Here is a 16857-nt window from a genome sequence, read left to right as displayed (position 1 = left end):
TAATATAGGCTTTGAGGCAGTTTTACTAGATTTTTAAGATAATGAATATAATTAATAAAATGGTTAATGCCTTACAGGAAAGCAGAGGTATAACATTACACTTGAGTGCTCCAGGGTGGAGTGGTGCATGGGCAGGACAGCATCACTGACTGCGGTGCTGGCAGTATGGCGGTAGCTGGTCTTTCAGTATAGCCACTCATATTTTTTCACCCCTGCCCTCTGGGGTTCATGCCTGGGGCTGGTACCCCAGCCACCACACTTTGTTATGTTGCTGCAGGAAAACTGAGTTCTGTTTTCAGCTCCTCCATTGCTTTTCTGTGCAACTCAAGCAAGCCACTTTACTTCTCAGTGCATCTCTTTTCTCATCTGCATCAGAAAGGATGTGAGGTTTAATAAATGCCATGAAGTTCTTTTGGATATTCAGATGAAAGACCCTAGAGAGTGGCAGTGCATTACTATTTATTTTTGGCTGCCACAACTATACCCATTGATTGAAGTACCCTCCTGAGAAACAACTTAAAACCACTGAGAGCTTAGAGAAGATCATTTGTGCCTTCAGCCTATAAAATTTTCCACAGAGGCCAGCGCTGCTCCCTCAGGTTTATCTACACTACACAAGAGGTGTGTTCTTAAGCAGCTTGAGGTCCACCTAAGGCTTCTTTCTTTATTGGTTTGAACTTGAGGTGCTTACCTGAATTAAATTACCAATTGCCTTGTCATCATTTTTCTTTTAAATCTACTTAGTCGTTCTGAGTTACAAACACACTCTTTTACTGCAGGGTGGACATAATGTAACGCTGTGTATTGGGCTTCTGGTCGGCCCCGTAAGCAAGGCAGTGTGGCCTCTCCCATAGTCCTAGCAAGCCTACCCTTTGCTTCACCACAGACTTGCTGGGAGACATAAAGCAATTCCCTTCCCTCTGTGCCTCTTTCATCTTTCAGGTGTATTGATCATTCTGATTACAAGAGTCCTTTGGGACAGGGACTGCCTCAGACTAAATATCTGTACAGTCCCAGGTACTGGGCAAACTTTATCTCAGCTATGGCTTCTAGGTACTATGTTCTCTGGAACTCTGCTGATCACTGTGCCATAGCTAGCCAATACATTTTAAACCATGTTTAAATCAATAAGTAAAAATTGTTTGCTTGTTAAACAAAGTTTGTTGAAACAATTTTGGGTGAAAATGTAGAAGAGCCCTCCTCAGCACAGGAACAAAATGAAGATAAAACCCCTTATTCCACAAAAATGGGACGTGGCTACTATAGAGCACAAAATGAACTACACAGTGAGGGCATCTACACAAGACGCTTCAAGCGCATTAGACTAAATCTACTGCACATCAGCATGGCAGGCAAAGCCCGTGCGAATGAGCTAACACACGGCAGATTTAGTCTAATGTGCATTAGCATCACTAAAAAACATTCACCAGCACTTTTTTAGGAATGATTTTGGCACTTTAAGCTAGTACCTGTCATTAGTTACTAAGCTTAATGTGCCATAATTACAGCACATTAATGAATGTGTAGACATGCCCTTTGAGTAAAATCCCTTAAAGGACATGTAGACATGCCCTTCGAGTAAAAATTGAACTCAGTGGCAATAACTTTCAACAGAACCAAGAGTTTATCTTCTATGCTTTTTCTTAGAGCTGGTCAAAAATCAGAGCTTGGATATTGTGACAAATTCCAAGATTTTGAAGGAGTTTTGTTCTGTTTTGTTCCATTTCACTTAAACATTCTCAATAAAACCAAGCTGGGATTCCCAGGGCTCTTAGGCTGCTAGTTCCTCACCAAAAACCTTGGAAAGACTCTCGCTCAATGTGGGATCCAAGCTCCATGCTGTGCATCCAGGCACCTATCTGCAGCAAGGATGAGCTAAAGCTAGGTCTCAGAAGGTGTCTGGGTAATCCCAGGCTTCCAAGCTCCAGAGCAGGAGAACTGGAAAACTGCAGCTTAAGTCAGGTGCCGGAAGCAGAGCTTCCATGAAGAGTGCAGACAACTGTCAGGCCTTAGCTCCCAGCTTCTCAGCCAGGACCACAGCACAGGGGGTTGCGGGCCCTAGAAGAGGCATAACTGGCCAGTACTGTGCCCAGAGTGCTAGTGGCACCTGCTGCCAAAGACTTGCTCTGTGGGAGATGTCCTCTCCTTTTTTTGTTGGTGACATGTATTGAGCAGCCAAAAACCACCAGTTTTCAGAGGCAAAAAAGGAGGCAACATCTCTCCAGCAGTAGCAAACCTCCAATTACATACTGCTGCCATCTCTGCCCTCCCCACTGCCAGAGCTGGAGCCTCTGGAAGTCGGGTGCAAGGTGTATGGGAAGGGGAGAACAAGGGGCTAGGGTAATATGTAGGCTTCCGTATAAGCACATTTGTACTAATCAGTGCATTTCCATGGAACATTTCTTTTTAAACAAATCAGTATTTTCTGACAAAATCCAGTATTGTCAGAAAATTCACCACCAGCTCTAGTTTTTGTATAGCATCCTTGACCTTAGCATCTACAAATACTGAACGAGTAAATCTCTCTGGCATTGCCCATAACAGATGCATACAGCAAGCTACCCTTCAACTTCCTTTGGCTCTCCTTTATTTTAAAATGAGGTCTGTTTAGATGAGAAACAAATAGGCTGTTGTTCTTGCAGTTGTTTTCTAAAACTTGACATTTATATAAGCAGCTGAAAACAAGGAGCGGCTTGTATCATAGATTACCTACTAGGCTCTCTGTGGGCACCAGCACATGCTCAGTGGATCACAAACCACTGAGAACCGCTGCCTCACATGGTGTTCACTCCATTTTAATTATATCTTGTTTCAAACAAAGGCAAGTAAACATCTACTGTACTCCAAATGCAGTCTAACCAATGCTTTATGACACAATAGCACAATAATTGTAGTTATATCTGTATACAGCACTCCATAAAAATCTGTATTAAAAGAATGTCAAGGTTACCTTATTAAGCACTCAGAGGTCAGGAAATACCAAACGTAAGGTTATTTGAACAACCCTGCCTGTGCCCTTTTATATATAAAATTGTTTTAATGGCATTTGTTCAATTTGTGTTAGAATTTCTCACCTTCTCATTGAGGCTCTATTCAGAGTGCAATAAAAGATTACATGGTCATGTACCGTTGAATAAAAGCAGGCCACAGTCTCTTTACGTATAATATGGCTTGATGCCATCTCTCCTATATAAGTTTTAATAACTTTTTAAAACTCATTTTCTGACTTTAACTGTTTGTATCAAAAAAGCACTGCCTTGAAAAACTTATAGGGCCAACTTGAAGGCGAAAGGGCCTGGATTCAGATCATCTTTGTTGTTCACATTTATTGTAAAGGGCGCTGCTTTATATAACTGAAGATCTGAACTATTAGGTATTTGCCCACCACTATTTTCTGCTTTTTCTCTGAAATTATAGAAACACAAGTCATATTCTAAGGCTTCAAGAATGAACCATTTACTTAATTATATATTTTTGTCTCCTTTCACATTCAGCCTTGTATGTTAAAAGGACATATAGCAAATGTAATCTAATGTTTCTCTTTTCAGACTTTTAGATATTAATTGTTGACTTTTTAATGTCAGCATATTACAATGACTAAAATCTTTGAGTCAAGTGTCATGATTTGCATGTGTATTTCTTAAAGAATTAAGTGTTTCTGGGCTGAATGTTACATTTCACTTATTTTTTTTAGGGAAAAATTGCAAAAACCCTGAAACAATATAAACTAAAAACTAGTGCAAGCTTTACTACAAAAAAGATATCTCTGTTCATAAAGGTAAATGTTTCTATTCTAGATGGGCCTGAGATTAAGTTCAGGAAAACTTCCCCAGAATTCAGAAAATAGTTAGATTTTAAACCCAGGGTTTCAAACTGGTCAGTATTTTTAAAAGGTGCAAATCTACCCTGACTTCAGTATAGAAAAGGACAGAGTTGAGCCTAGAAGAAAAGGACAAAGATAGTAGTAAGGTGAAAAAAGACTAGATATACTAATACTATAGAGGAAAAGGCAAGTTGAGATGTAAATATGAATGAAGGTATAAAAAGTCATAAATGTGAGACTGTAGATCTTGAATTTGATTCAAAGAAGAAAAAAAATAAGTAATTGAAAGAATTCAAGAAGAAGAAGAATGTGGCTAGATTTAGCTGCTAGGTCTGAGATTTTTGTGATTTTTCTCTGTTTCAGAGAGCAGGAGGAGAAAGCATAGTCCTGGAAAATATGTTTTTCAATGGAAGCTTCCTCCCTCCTCCAAATATCTGACACTCAGTAGACTAGACTCTGGACTGTAGACCCTAGACACCAAAAGGAAGGAAAATTGCACGATGGATGAAGTTATGACACTGTGATTCTTCAAAATTCTTGGCTCTTTCCTTTCAATTTTTGGCTCTTGATTTTGAAGGCATTTCAATTATCAGTTCTGGCCTCACAAAGAAAAGCAAAACTCACTGGGTAGTTTGGACTTTGGTTTACCACAGTTCTTAGTATGCAGGTCTTACCCTTACCTGCATTTCCACCATAGCATATGGATAAATATAATGCAGGTTTAAATAATAAGGAAAGATAATGCTACAGCCTAAATTTAAAAAATGTAGTTTGAATCATACTCATTCAAGGTCTGCTTTGAGATTAGTTGCAGGACTCATCTTTATATCTACCATGAACTGAACATTTCCCTTATCAACAGAGGTCTGATCTTTCTATAGATCACTCCCATTTATCATTTACCAGCCTGCACATTTGTTTTAAATAGGGATTTTAGTGACATCTGGTGGCTATATGGGAAAACTCACCTTTGAAAAAAATTATGTCATTCACTAACCCAAGCTGTATAAGTTCTGACAGCTCATAAACTTCAGTGAGAGTTGTGATTTAGGGTGAGTCAAAGGGAAGAATGGATTGGCAATATGATTAAGCAAATTTTTGAAAGGATGCCATTGACAAAGCTGCTTAGCCTGCATGGTATAGCATCACCCAGCAAAACTGATCATCAACTGATCTACCAAAAAAAATTTAAAAAACATATTTTGACAATATTTTAGTGACCAAATTATGAAGGTTTCAGCAAACAGTATTTAGTGGAGATATAGACCCAAGTTATGCTTCTGATTTATGTGGCTCTTATTTCCAGTCCATATGAGTTTGCCCAGGAATTGGCAAAGCAGGGTGCAAAGTGGGGTGTGGGAGATGCCACCCATTCTGCAGGGGTGGCTGCATCCCACTCTTAGCCTCCTTCCCTGCCCTACCCACCAGTGTGGGCAGACTGCAACACTGGAACCTCTGGCGACTTGTACCCAAGGCAGGTTAAGAATTCCCCCCGCCTTTTTTGTGTTCAGAGGTACATCAACTTCCACCCCCCTCCATATCCACCATCTGCTGCTACTGCTTGCCCCATTGGCCTGGGCCAGGAAAACTTCAAAACCTCTACTGCCTCTTCCAGCCAGGCTATGAGGGGGCTGGACTCAGCTTGGACAGGAACAGTAGTAGCAACAGAAATGGACAGGGGTGCATTCCCCCACCTTTCCCAGTCCCCACAAAAGCAGGCTTCAGAAGGTGGAGTCCCCCTGCCCATTGCCTCTGGTGCTGTCACTGTTCCCAGCTGAGCCCATGCCTGCACAGCCTGGCTGAAATGGGCAGAATGGCTTTGGAGCTTTCCCAGGACCTAGGACAGTAGGGAAAGCAGTGGCAGAAGGTGTGTGGGGGTTGGGAGAGGGCAATGCTGAGCCCCCAGGACCCAATCCTGGCATGCCGGGGTTAGGGGGAGGTGGTTACAGACCCCTTGGGACCTAATCATGGTATGCAGTGGGTGGGAGGGGTGGTGCTAGGCCCCCAGGGTCCAATTCTGGCACATGGAGAAGGGAAGGGTGGTGCCAAACCACAGGGCCTGATCCAGTCCACAGACTCTTGACCCTGCAGGGCCAAAAGGTTGAGCACCACTGGTCCAGAGGTTCGTGAATGAAAACAGTTGAGTCTGCACAACCAGATTCCAAATCTCATTTTGGAGATTATGAACTGATTCCTTTCTCCTTTATCCTATGAGTCATGGCACTAAACCTTCCTTGTCATGTTTCAATGCTTTCAGATGGGACTGAAACCTTGTTGCGCTTGCTAAATTACATTCAAATGACACCAGCTGTAGTTTGGTATGAGAAATAAGCAAAGCATTGGGTTAGGATTTACGTAACTTCAGCTAGTTCCCTCTTCCTCAGCACTGCTATGGGCCACCAGACTTCAAGTACTGAAAGGTAGCAATGGCAGGAAAAGGTAATAGGAAGGAAGGAACAAGAAGAAGAACCCTGAATCAGAAAGAAGCTTATTTCCTATATTACTAAAGCATTATAATGCTTCTGAATCCCCACCATACATATCTGGGCTCCTTGGCACCTGAAAAGCCTCTTTTGGGTCATCAGGCTCATGGGTACAGTTTTAGCTCATTCAGAGATGAAAAGACTGTTAAGGCTGTGGGGGAGAGGGCCCACAAATAAGTCCCATGAGCCCATAAAATTATTTGAGGTCCTAATTAGCAAGGCAAGTTTCATGGCAGAGAAAGGTCAAGAGCCTTCTAAAGATCACAAGCGGGATCCAACAGGCCTCCAGAAACTTGCAAAAAATTGACTTGCTCCTCCTCTGCTCCAGGTTCCACAAGTCATACTGAACATACAGAGAAACAGAGCTCACTAGATCTGAAGGGCTGGGCACACTCTGTATTATTACTTGTTTGTAATACAGTATCACCTGGAGACCCCCTCTTCCAAACTGAGATTATCATCATAAAGTATTCTACAAGCAAAAGAGGACATATCCAATAAAACAGGATCCAAAGACCTGTGGGGAAGGGGCCCTACCTGAAATCTCTTCCATGGAGGCCAGGGAACAGTAAGCAGCAAATGGAAAATTTTTCCTCAGTTCTGCTGAATGCCAAACCTGCTTGAAGCCATATCTTCTTTAGACCACAGGAAGAATTTTTCACTTTTTAAAGTTAATCAGCAGGAAGGGAGAGGCATCTTTCTGCAGCTTAGAAGCTGGATTCTGTTAAAGGAAAGATTTGAAGGGCTGTGATTTTCTTTTAAAGTCTCTTCCGCAAGGCCCTGAGTAGGGTCAGGAAACTGGGCAGTAGACCAAACAGAAGGATTCTATGCCTGAATGCTTAAAAGGCTCCTGGATTGGACCTCTCCTCACTTCTAGAATTTTTATAGGAATGAGATTTCTGTCTATTGTCATACCAGTGACTTGATTAAGATGAGTTTATGTTACAAGTGCATACTACCTTCTAAGTGGATATTACCCCGCAGAATCAATAATTACCGTAAAAAATGTTAGAAGCCCATGGAATGTAGAGTCAAGGTGGTTTCTATGCTCAAAGATAGCAATGACAACTTGCATGAATGACTGGTGGCTCCCAAGACTGCAGGGGCACTATGGCGGTGAGCGGTAAGCAGGGAACACCCACAGACGCCAGCATTAGTGGTGGTGAGCAGGGACCACCTGCAGATACCTGTGGCGGTGACAGGGGGGGCAGGTGGTGAGTGGTGACTGCCCACAGAAGCCAGTGGTGGCTTTGGCAGCAGCAAATCTCGAGGGGGGGGGGCACATGCCCCCCCCCCACATGTCGCCTATGACAACTTGGTCTGAGATAAGCACTACAGATTTGACTCTGTCCATTAGATTTGTGAATGTGAACTGAGCACAACATGAAAGATGAAGGGACAGCATCATTTTCTCAATGGCATTAGGAGCATGGCCAGGGCAGGAGAAAATGGAGACTTGGCCAGAACACTCTAATATTTTGGTGCTTCTAGGCTGCTACAATTGCCTCTGGACATGATTAGCAGCTGGTAAAGAATGAAGTAGTCTTCAGCCTGCTTTGCCTGCCACAAGAGATAATAATCTAGGATTTTTTTCCTCCATCTCAGAGAACAGGGGCCTCAAATTTTATTTATTTGCAGTATTTCATTTTTATGTTGCCCTCCCTGAAATAAGGCTTAGGGCAACTTACAATAACAAGTCGTAAAAACAGATAAGATAAAACAACCCACAAAATCCTCCAAAGTATAACCTCACCTGCTAAAGGCCTGCCCCTGCAAAAAAGGACTTATACAGGTTCTGGCTCAGGCTCTGGCAGGCCTCAAGACGGAGGGAGTTCCAAAGCTGAGGAGCAGCTACCAAGAATGGCATCTCCCGAACTTTCATCAGGTAAACTTGGCACACAGAGAGTACCTATAGGAGGTGGCTCTTAGGGTTTATGATAGAACATAATGGAAGAGGGAGTCCCTTCGGTATTTACAACTCAGAACATTTATTTAAACAAAATACATTATAAAGTAAACATATCACAAATGTCCTCCTGCTGCTGCATTACAAACACTTCACTTACATTGGCTCATGACTACCTAGTACTGCCTGACACAATAAGATTTTGCATTTGTTCCTTCTAATTGGGGCGCTGTTAAGGCTGTGGTCATTACCAGCACTTGTTTAAAAGTGCAACTTTAATTCTACCTTTCCTGCGTTTCCTATGTTTAAAATAGCATTCAAAAATGGTAATGAGAAATACACTCCAAATACTGATAATAACTTTAACTGCAATGGAACTATTGACTTAGAAGCAAAAAAAGTCAGAATGTTTGGAACAGCAATAGCATCTGAAAAAGAACAAGAAAAGGAATATTGCAAGTACTAAAAGAGTGAAGAAACACCTACAAATATAACTGCAAAAGGTCACAGTCCTGATAGACCAGAATGACACCCTGACCCTTAGAAACAAAATTAAAAAGAGGTACCCTAATCTATTTGTACTGCAGATTTTTATTTGACCTTCATTCACATACATAGTACCTGAGCATCTAGTGGTGCACGCTGTAAAAACTGTGGATGAAAAAAATGTGCTGACAAGCAAGGGGATCTAGCAGAGGATACTAAATTGCACGGGGTTCCTGAAGTTCCTCATTCTGATGGTTAAGTATCAAAGGCAGGATCTTTTAATTCCACAGTCTCCCCCTTCTTCTACAGGAGTTCTACAATTTATGTTCATTTTCACTGACTGACCAACTCTAAGAGAGATCTTACTGGGAGAACGTAACCTTGTAGGGAAGTACATTGATGGAGGACAAAAGCCAAAGGATCCTCATGCTAGATGATGAGTGGCCAATCTTTCCATACTACCTTTCCCTTTAAAACTAACGAAAGTTGAAATTTTCCATCATATATTAACAATAAAATTTTGATTATGAATCAGTGTAGTACTTAGAACTGTTAGTTGGAGCTCAGTGCAGGAATTTGTCAGATACAAGGTGAATGATTAAAAGATGTTGTGAAAAAATCTGTTACAGTAAATGAGTTGTTAGAACATGATGTGATCAAGGAAATTGCTCTTAATCTCCATGCTTTAGATACTGTTAAATCCAACTGAAACAATTATGCCTGCTACTCAGAATTATAGCTAATAAACCTTTTCCATGTACTGTATGTTTGTATTTTTTTAATGAAGTATGTAAGAGTAGTTTTTCCATTCTTTACCTATTCATACAAAACTGCTCTGATACCAAACCCTTCAGTTAACTTTGCATTATTAGTTAACTTCTTGGGACATTAGTTTACAATAACTGTGCCTAGTTGACAAGGACCTAATTCATATAGATGTATGAAGCATTTTGAAACCATCAGACATCACTTTCTAAGCATTGTAAGAATGATTACTTTCTAAGTATTCTTTTAGGGATGTACAAACAGAAAAAAAGGAAAATGTTTGCAGAACTGTGTCCCCTTTTCACTGAATTAAATGTAGTAAATAAAAATTGTGATTTTTTTTCCCTAGCCATCTCTAATTAATATTGCACAAGGCAAAGAGCTGGGGAGTTTGAAGGTACTTTATAGTATGCCAGAAAAAAAAGGCAGGATCAGCCATGAGAGTTAGGCATCTCACCCAGCCAACATCAATAGTTGTGTTTTTTTTCAAAAAAATAAAAGCATCAATAAAATGCAAAAGAAAAGTGTTTAAAATTTTTAAAAGCCCCTTCAGATAAAGACACTCCTTATTATAATAGCAACTGGACACTCCGGGATCCACATTACCAAAGCATGAATTCACTTCTGGGATGGCTGAAGTCACTCAGCCTGGTGCCTTGCAGCTTACCCAGAATGCACATTAACAGCCTCATGTCTTATGGCTTAATTAAATGATTAAATGCTTTACATATGGAAGACAATCTGTTAAGCAACAGACTCTGGCATGTCTCACACTGAAAACACATTAAAAGCTCTTGCCATCTAAAAAAAAGGGGGGGAAAGAGGGGAGGAGGGAAAAACCCTGAACATTTGGCTCTATACTGCTTAAACTGGATCCAACCAAATGTGCCAAAACTGAATGACAGCAACAGTGTCATACATGAAAAGACAAACTTTGTTTCCAAACCCTATCAAAACTGGCATGAGGAAGTGACACAGAAAAATGCTGGTAGGTAAGGTAATCCAGTTGGCAAATACTTCTCAGGTCTCCCATGGACAGTGATTTCTTCTAGGAACTCCAGCCACCAAGCAGGCTGCTTAGAGCATTTTGTTCACTAATAAAATTTATCAACATTCATGAATAAATCGATGACAATGTAGAGGTGTACTAGATAGCCATAGGTGCAGCACCCTTTTTCAGGAGTCAGCTGCATCCTATGGGTGGACAGCTGTCATTGGTCTACATAGTTACATTCAGAGTCTCATCTATGGCCCTCAGTAGTCATTTGACCAATGCAACAGCCACACCTTGGGCAACTGCATCAGGTCACAGTCCAAATTCAGTAGCAAAAAAACCCTGGAGCTTCTGAAGGTTATGAAGAGGCACGCATTTTCTATTCTACTGCACCATAGTGCATTAGGCAGACGCAAAAGATATGTCAATTGTTGAGCTAGAACAGGGGTGGGCAAAATACAGCCCACAAGCTGGATCCAGCCCACCAAAGGATTCTATCCCAGCTGTGGTGGGTCCTTCAACCTTACCCAGCCCAGGCACAGGGACAGCCTGGACTGTGGCCATGCGGCCAGTCCTGCTGTCCCCAGGCACACAGAAGGGCTGGGGCAGCGTAGTCACCAGACTCACTTCCTGGAAACCTCCACAGCAGCAGTTCCTTCCAGTTGTCACTTGCAGTCTCCACCTCCACCAGCCCCGGCCCCACTGCCTGGGCACCCTGGCTCCCCTGCCCCACACCAACTGCTGTGGGCACTGGATAGAATGTGTTGGCAGGACCTCCATGGACAGCAGCTAGGACCCATGCGAGCAGGGCAGGCAGTCAGGCAAATGGGATGAGGCTTCAGGCAGGCAGGGAGCAGCATACAGGAATGGGACACGTGGGCAGCGCTGGGGCCAGAGCTGCGATTTATGGGCAGTGACAGCATGGGGCTGAGTCCTGGGGCAGAGCCAAAATCTGCTCCCCACACCTCCCTATGATGGGCTCTGGTTCCATGGACAGGAGCATGTGGGGAGTGGATCACTGCTCTGCCCCAGGCCCCAGGCCCTGCACTATCAATGTACCATAATCCCAATCCCCAGCCCCACCCATCCGTCCTGCTCCCAGACAGCACTCCCCAACGGCACACAGCCCCATCCCATCCACCTGGTCTTGGATCCTATCTGCACAAGTCCCAACTGGAGTCCACAGAGACCTCAGGATTGCTGGGTGCTGACAGCATGGAGTCAGGGTCAGGGGCAGAACTACAATCCACTCCCTGCATGCCCCTGCCCTCAGAATCAGCACCTGTCACAGGGACATGTGGAGAGAAGATCATGGCTCAGCCCTAGGCTCCAGCCCCATGCTGTCACCAACCCTTGATCCCGATCCAAGCCCTGACCCCAGCCCCACCTGGCTGTCTCATTCCTGAATGTGGTTCCCCATCCACCCATGGCCCCATCCCACCCACCTAACACCAGCGCAGTGACCACTTAGGAAGTTTTGGTAAGCTATTGCAGGTGGAGCAAAGGGGGTGCTGGCCCAGCCCACAACAGCTCACTAAAACTCCCTAAGTGGCCCTCCAGCCCAAATAACTGCCCACTCCTGAACTACAAGGTACATTGTGGCCATGGGCGACTGGTGCCTCCTGAGTCTGGGGGGCACAATTTGTGGGCAGGCCAAAAGCCCCATATACCCCCCAACATGCTGCCTGCCCATGCAACAAAAAAAGTGCTTCAGGGTTGGGGGGGGGCGCAGCACACCACTACCCCTCCCCCCACCCCAGGCCATCCCTCCCTGGGCCACCCCCTCCCCCAGCAAGAGCACCAGGATTACCTTGCTCCCCGCAGCAGGAACAGCACCTCTGCTGGGGAGATTGAAGCGCATTCTTTACAGGGAGGGAGGGGCTGCATAGGGGAGGAAGGCGGGGGCAGTGCTCTGGTTGGCTGGAGCGCTCTCTGGTGCTCTGGGCTCCAGAGTGCTGTCAGGGTGGGCGGGGCTGGGTAGAGAAGCAGAGCATGGTCCCCAGCCATACAGTCAGGCAGATGGGGATCCACTCCGCGCCAGGCCCCATCCGAGTTGGGGTGCATCAGTGGGCCCCCCAGCACTTTTGGATGCCAATCATAGTGGGGGCACATGCCCCCTGTGCCTGCCCTACCAGTTGCCTGTGATTGTAGCAAAGCTTTATTTACAGCTTAGATCATAAAAACAGGTGCAATAGATGCTGCAAGCCATCTACTACTGTAGCCAACCTGATCTCCAGTGTTCTTGACTGCATCTTGCCACTGGGCCTTAATAAGTGAGGCTGGAACAGTAAAGACAACTCAGCACAACTGCATGATTGCAATCATGCTGGTGGCAAGTGGAAGAACATGCTAGTGGAAGCAAGTGGAAGTCACTACTACCCTTGGGCCCAAGAAAATCAGTCACATTGCAATGCTGCTGCCAACACTGGCCTAACTTTTGACTGGATAAATATGGTTGATTAACTATGGCATTGTGAAAAAAATTGGAAAACAGTTCTAAATGTCCAAAACTGCTCTTTTTGAATTTAGAAAATGAAATGTTAAAAATGAAATTTTAAACTTCAAACAAGTTTAAATTTTATAGTACTTTTGTAGTAAAAAATATTTTTCCATGAAAAGAAACAAACATACTTTCTTGATAACAAAACACCCTCCAAATTATTATTAAACAGAATTTAAAAAAATCTTTTAAGGTCTGTTTCTCATAGTTTTAATTTTAACTATCATGAACCTGGAGGATATAACAGAGAGCAAAATGGGTGTTATACTACACTCAGACTGTTATAAGGCATTTTGTAATTTTAGCCTGACACTAAACTAACATGAGTCATCTTCACTGATAATGATCCTCAGCTTTGCTAAGCAATGGTATATTTGATCAGTGTGAGTCATCTTTTTATCTATATTGTGCAGACACTTGTTATAACTGATTAACAATTAATCTCTATGTCCTAATGTCTAGAATCTTGAGATGTAGTGCATTCATCCATTATACACTGTTGCATTTAGGGGGTGAAATCAAAAACATAAGCAGAGATCTTGCCATAAGAGGTCACCAAAAGGTTAGTCATATATAGCAGCAGTGGCAGCAAAGATCGCAGCAGTTCTTCAATATAAGGATGACACTTTCAATAGATAGGGAAATCATCAGTAAGTCAAAGAATGACTGAAAAGGCCAATCCAAGATCTGCATGTTTAACTACAGACATGGCAAACAGTTCCAGGAAGAATGCATAGGTGTGGGTGATGTCAGGTTGCAGCTAATTCCCTTTGTCTCACTCATCTACCTGCCTCTGTAGTGAGGTGAGGTTTCTCAAAATAGTCAATGCCTTGTTGTATTTCACAGCTCTCAGTGCTTGAATCTCTCAGGTACTGATGTTAATATTGCATTTCTTTGAGGCGTCCTTGAATCTCTTCTTTTGCCCACCTCAAGACCAGAGACCATTGGCAAGTTGGAAACATTAGTCCATTCATATATATAAAGTCTGTGTTTTTAGGGGACATTTTCTGAGGTGCTTAGGATGCAATTTAGCCTTGGGGTCACTTTTCTAAGTTTAGCGTTTGACCACCATTCAAAATGGTGGCTATGACTAACGAGATGAATAAGTGTCACTATCTCGGTACCTATGAGGCCAATTTTGATTTCCAAAATGACTTTAAATATGTATTATAATAACCTACAAATATCCTTCGTCTTTTGATGAGTAACGGCCCATTGTTTGGCAGCCTTTAAATGCAAAACCCACTTTTTTGACAACACAATAAGAGCATTTGTTTCAAATGGAAAGTTTTACCATTTATTTCTTCAAAGTCACATTTATTAATAACAAAGATACAAATGATTGTGAAACACATTTAAGTAAAATAAAACACAAGGTATTGGGCAGTGCAGTTGTAAAGCCCAAGGTCCCTAGGTCTAGCCCTGGAGGGGTGGGGACAGTGAAGCCTGAGGCAGATGGACAAATAGATAGTGTTTAGGAAGCCCTGGAATTAAGGCTTGGAATGACTGGGGTTTGGAGGGGAGCTGGCAAAGTGACAAGCAGGAGAAGAAAACTGGGGAGTCAACAGATGCTTAAAGCCCTGCTGGGTGGTAAGGCTTTGCCCTAGGATTGTTCCCACCCTCTGCTTTGGGCAGGGGTCAGATACCTCCTAAATTAACTCTTTTTTTCTTTTTTCCAGCAAGGCATGGCAGGAAAGTGTGACTGGGAGGTTTCTGAGTGAAGCAGGGGCGACAGACTGACTGTAATGGGGTGCAGGGACTCCATTCCCCTAGGTACTATTAAAGAGATTCCCACCCATGCAACACTGGATGCTGACTCCAGATGGAAGTCTATCAGCAATGAGATGTGGAATAGCTGTGATATAGATGGATAAAAGTGTTGATGCAATCAAGCATCCTTACTTGACTCCAGTTCTAATGGTGAAGTGGTCCATTTCTAAGCCATTGTTTAATATGGTTGCTGTAACGTAATCATAAAGAAGTCTGATGATGGTAACACATTTTGGAGAGCATCCAAATCTCAGCAGAGTCTTCTTTGTTGGTTGAATCAAAGGCCTAAGTTAGGTCAATGAAGGCCACATAAAAATCTGTGTGACACTTCTCCTGAAGTTGTCTAGCAACAAAGATCATGTCTCTTGTACCTCTGAATGGTCTGAACCTATATTGGAACTCAGGGGGCACATCTACACAAGATATTAAATCACCAGTGGGTACTGTACAGTCATTTAGTACATGCTAAAGCAAGTACTTAAGCAACTGCGCAGTCAGGGACACATGTAGACGTGCTCAGGTAGAATTTCCTCGGAAAGAGGAGTGAGTCTATTGAGGAGAACGTGAGCAAGGATCTTTCCAGCTATGTACAGAAGTGCAATACCATGGAAATTGCTGCAGTCTCCTTTAATGAACATGGCTACAATTCTGTTATCTTTTAAGTTACTGGGAATATGTTCATATTGCCAGGTTTTCAGAATAATGGCACATAATTTGTTGAGAGAGCTTTTTTCCACCATGCTTATACATTTCAGCCTGGTATTCCCAGGACCACATGTTTGTTATTCTTCATCTGCTCAATGGCTTTCAAGTCCTCTTGATAGGTTGGTGGGTCTGCAAGGTGGTCCTTAATGGGGAGTTGTGGAATGACTTTGATGGTATTATCACTTGAAAGTGTTCCTTCCACTGTGCATTCCTCCCGCCCACCACTTGTTCTTTTGCTCTTGAATTTTCCGTGGGTCTCTGCTTTGATCTGACAGTAAGTGTCTTGCTTCTGTTTGGAGTTGATGTCATCTTGCCAAGCTTTGAAGGCTCTCTTTTTTCTATAAATGAGTGTTTGAAACCTTATCACTCTCATCAAACCAATCCTGATGATTCTTTTTGGAGAAGAGATTCTTCACATGCTTCATAAATAACTTTCTTGAGGCTCTCCCAGTGATTAGTGGTGTCAAAATCCTCAGGGAAGTTGGATAGTTTCTCACTGAGGTACTGTTGGAGATGATCGCTTTCAGCAGGGTCTTTCAAGCACTCAATATGGAACGTTTTTCTTGGTTTCTTCTTTTGTTTATGCCATTTTCAGGCAATACAAATGGACATAATAGAATGTATCAAGCGATGACGAGTCACTGTATCTCTGCTGGTCACAGATCTGCTGATATAGACATCACAAAGGTCCTGGGCATACACTCAGGTACCAGTATTTTGAGCAGGAGTGTATCCGTGATGTCTTCTATTTGTTGTTTTGATGTAATAGAAAGTTTGTGATGATGAGATCATGTTCTGAACATTTGCTCAGAAAAATAATTTCATTTGAATTGACTTTCCACACCCTTTCCTTTCCAAGTGTTCCTTTCCAGAGCTCAGAATCCCTACTCACTCTAGCACATAAATCACCAAGAAGAATTAACTTATCTTCTCTGGGGACAGATGACAGGACTTGGTCAACTTTAGAATAGAATTCTTCATTTCATTATCTGCATCAAGGCTTATAACTATACCACTCTATCTATTTATCTCTATATATATGTTTATACACATACACTTACAATTTTAAGATAGTCAAATGTCAGTATGTACATATAGGAGGTATGAGGCCTTTGTCTTGGGTAAATAAAGGTTATCCAAAGTCATCAGTTCTACCTTTATCTGTTTCTTCAGTTAAAATCTGATACTGTTTCTAGCTACTGGATTTTAGCTATTTTGTTGAATGAAGTACAAATCTTGCACTTGGACAGACTGGCATGTACTTTGATAGGTACACCCACGCAAAATGTGCACATTACTGTAAGTAAACATATAAATAACCTTAGTTGATCTTGGGGGGCAACCAAAACCAACAATTTGCTTTCCATATGGGTAATAGGGTTGTAACTTTGTTGGAGTAGGGATGGTCCAGAAAATATCCAAGAA

The 16857-nt window shown here is 42.6% G+C and overlaps 1 long non-coding RNA gene across 1 annotated transcript; it reads right to left on the bottom strand.

Annotated features, from left to right (window-relative positions):
• Positions 1–3699: 3699 nt before the first annotated feature.
• On the bottom strand, positions 3700–14280 carry LOC109302714. Its single transcript, XR_002098900.1, has 4 exons — positions 14200–14280; positions 8591–8596; positions 5341–5345; positions 3700–3712 (listed from the first exon to the last, which is right to left on the bottom strand). It is a non-coding gene; the product is annotated as an uncharacterized LOC109302714 (long non-coding RNA).
• Between the last annotated feature and the right edge of the window lie 2577 nt (positions 14281–16857).

This window comes from Gavialis gangeticus, unplaced genomic scaffold (genome assembly GCF_001723915.1).
Source record: "Gavialis gangeticus isolate Ggan-Ray unplaced genomic scaffold, GavGan_comp1, whole genome shotgun sequence".
NCBI lineage: Eukaryota > Metazoa > Chordata > Crocodylia > Gavialidae > Gavialis > Gavialis gangeticus.
Note: the sequence above shows the minus strand (reverse complement) of the source record. Positions and strands in the feature narration are given on the sequence as shown.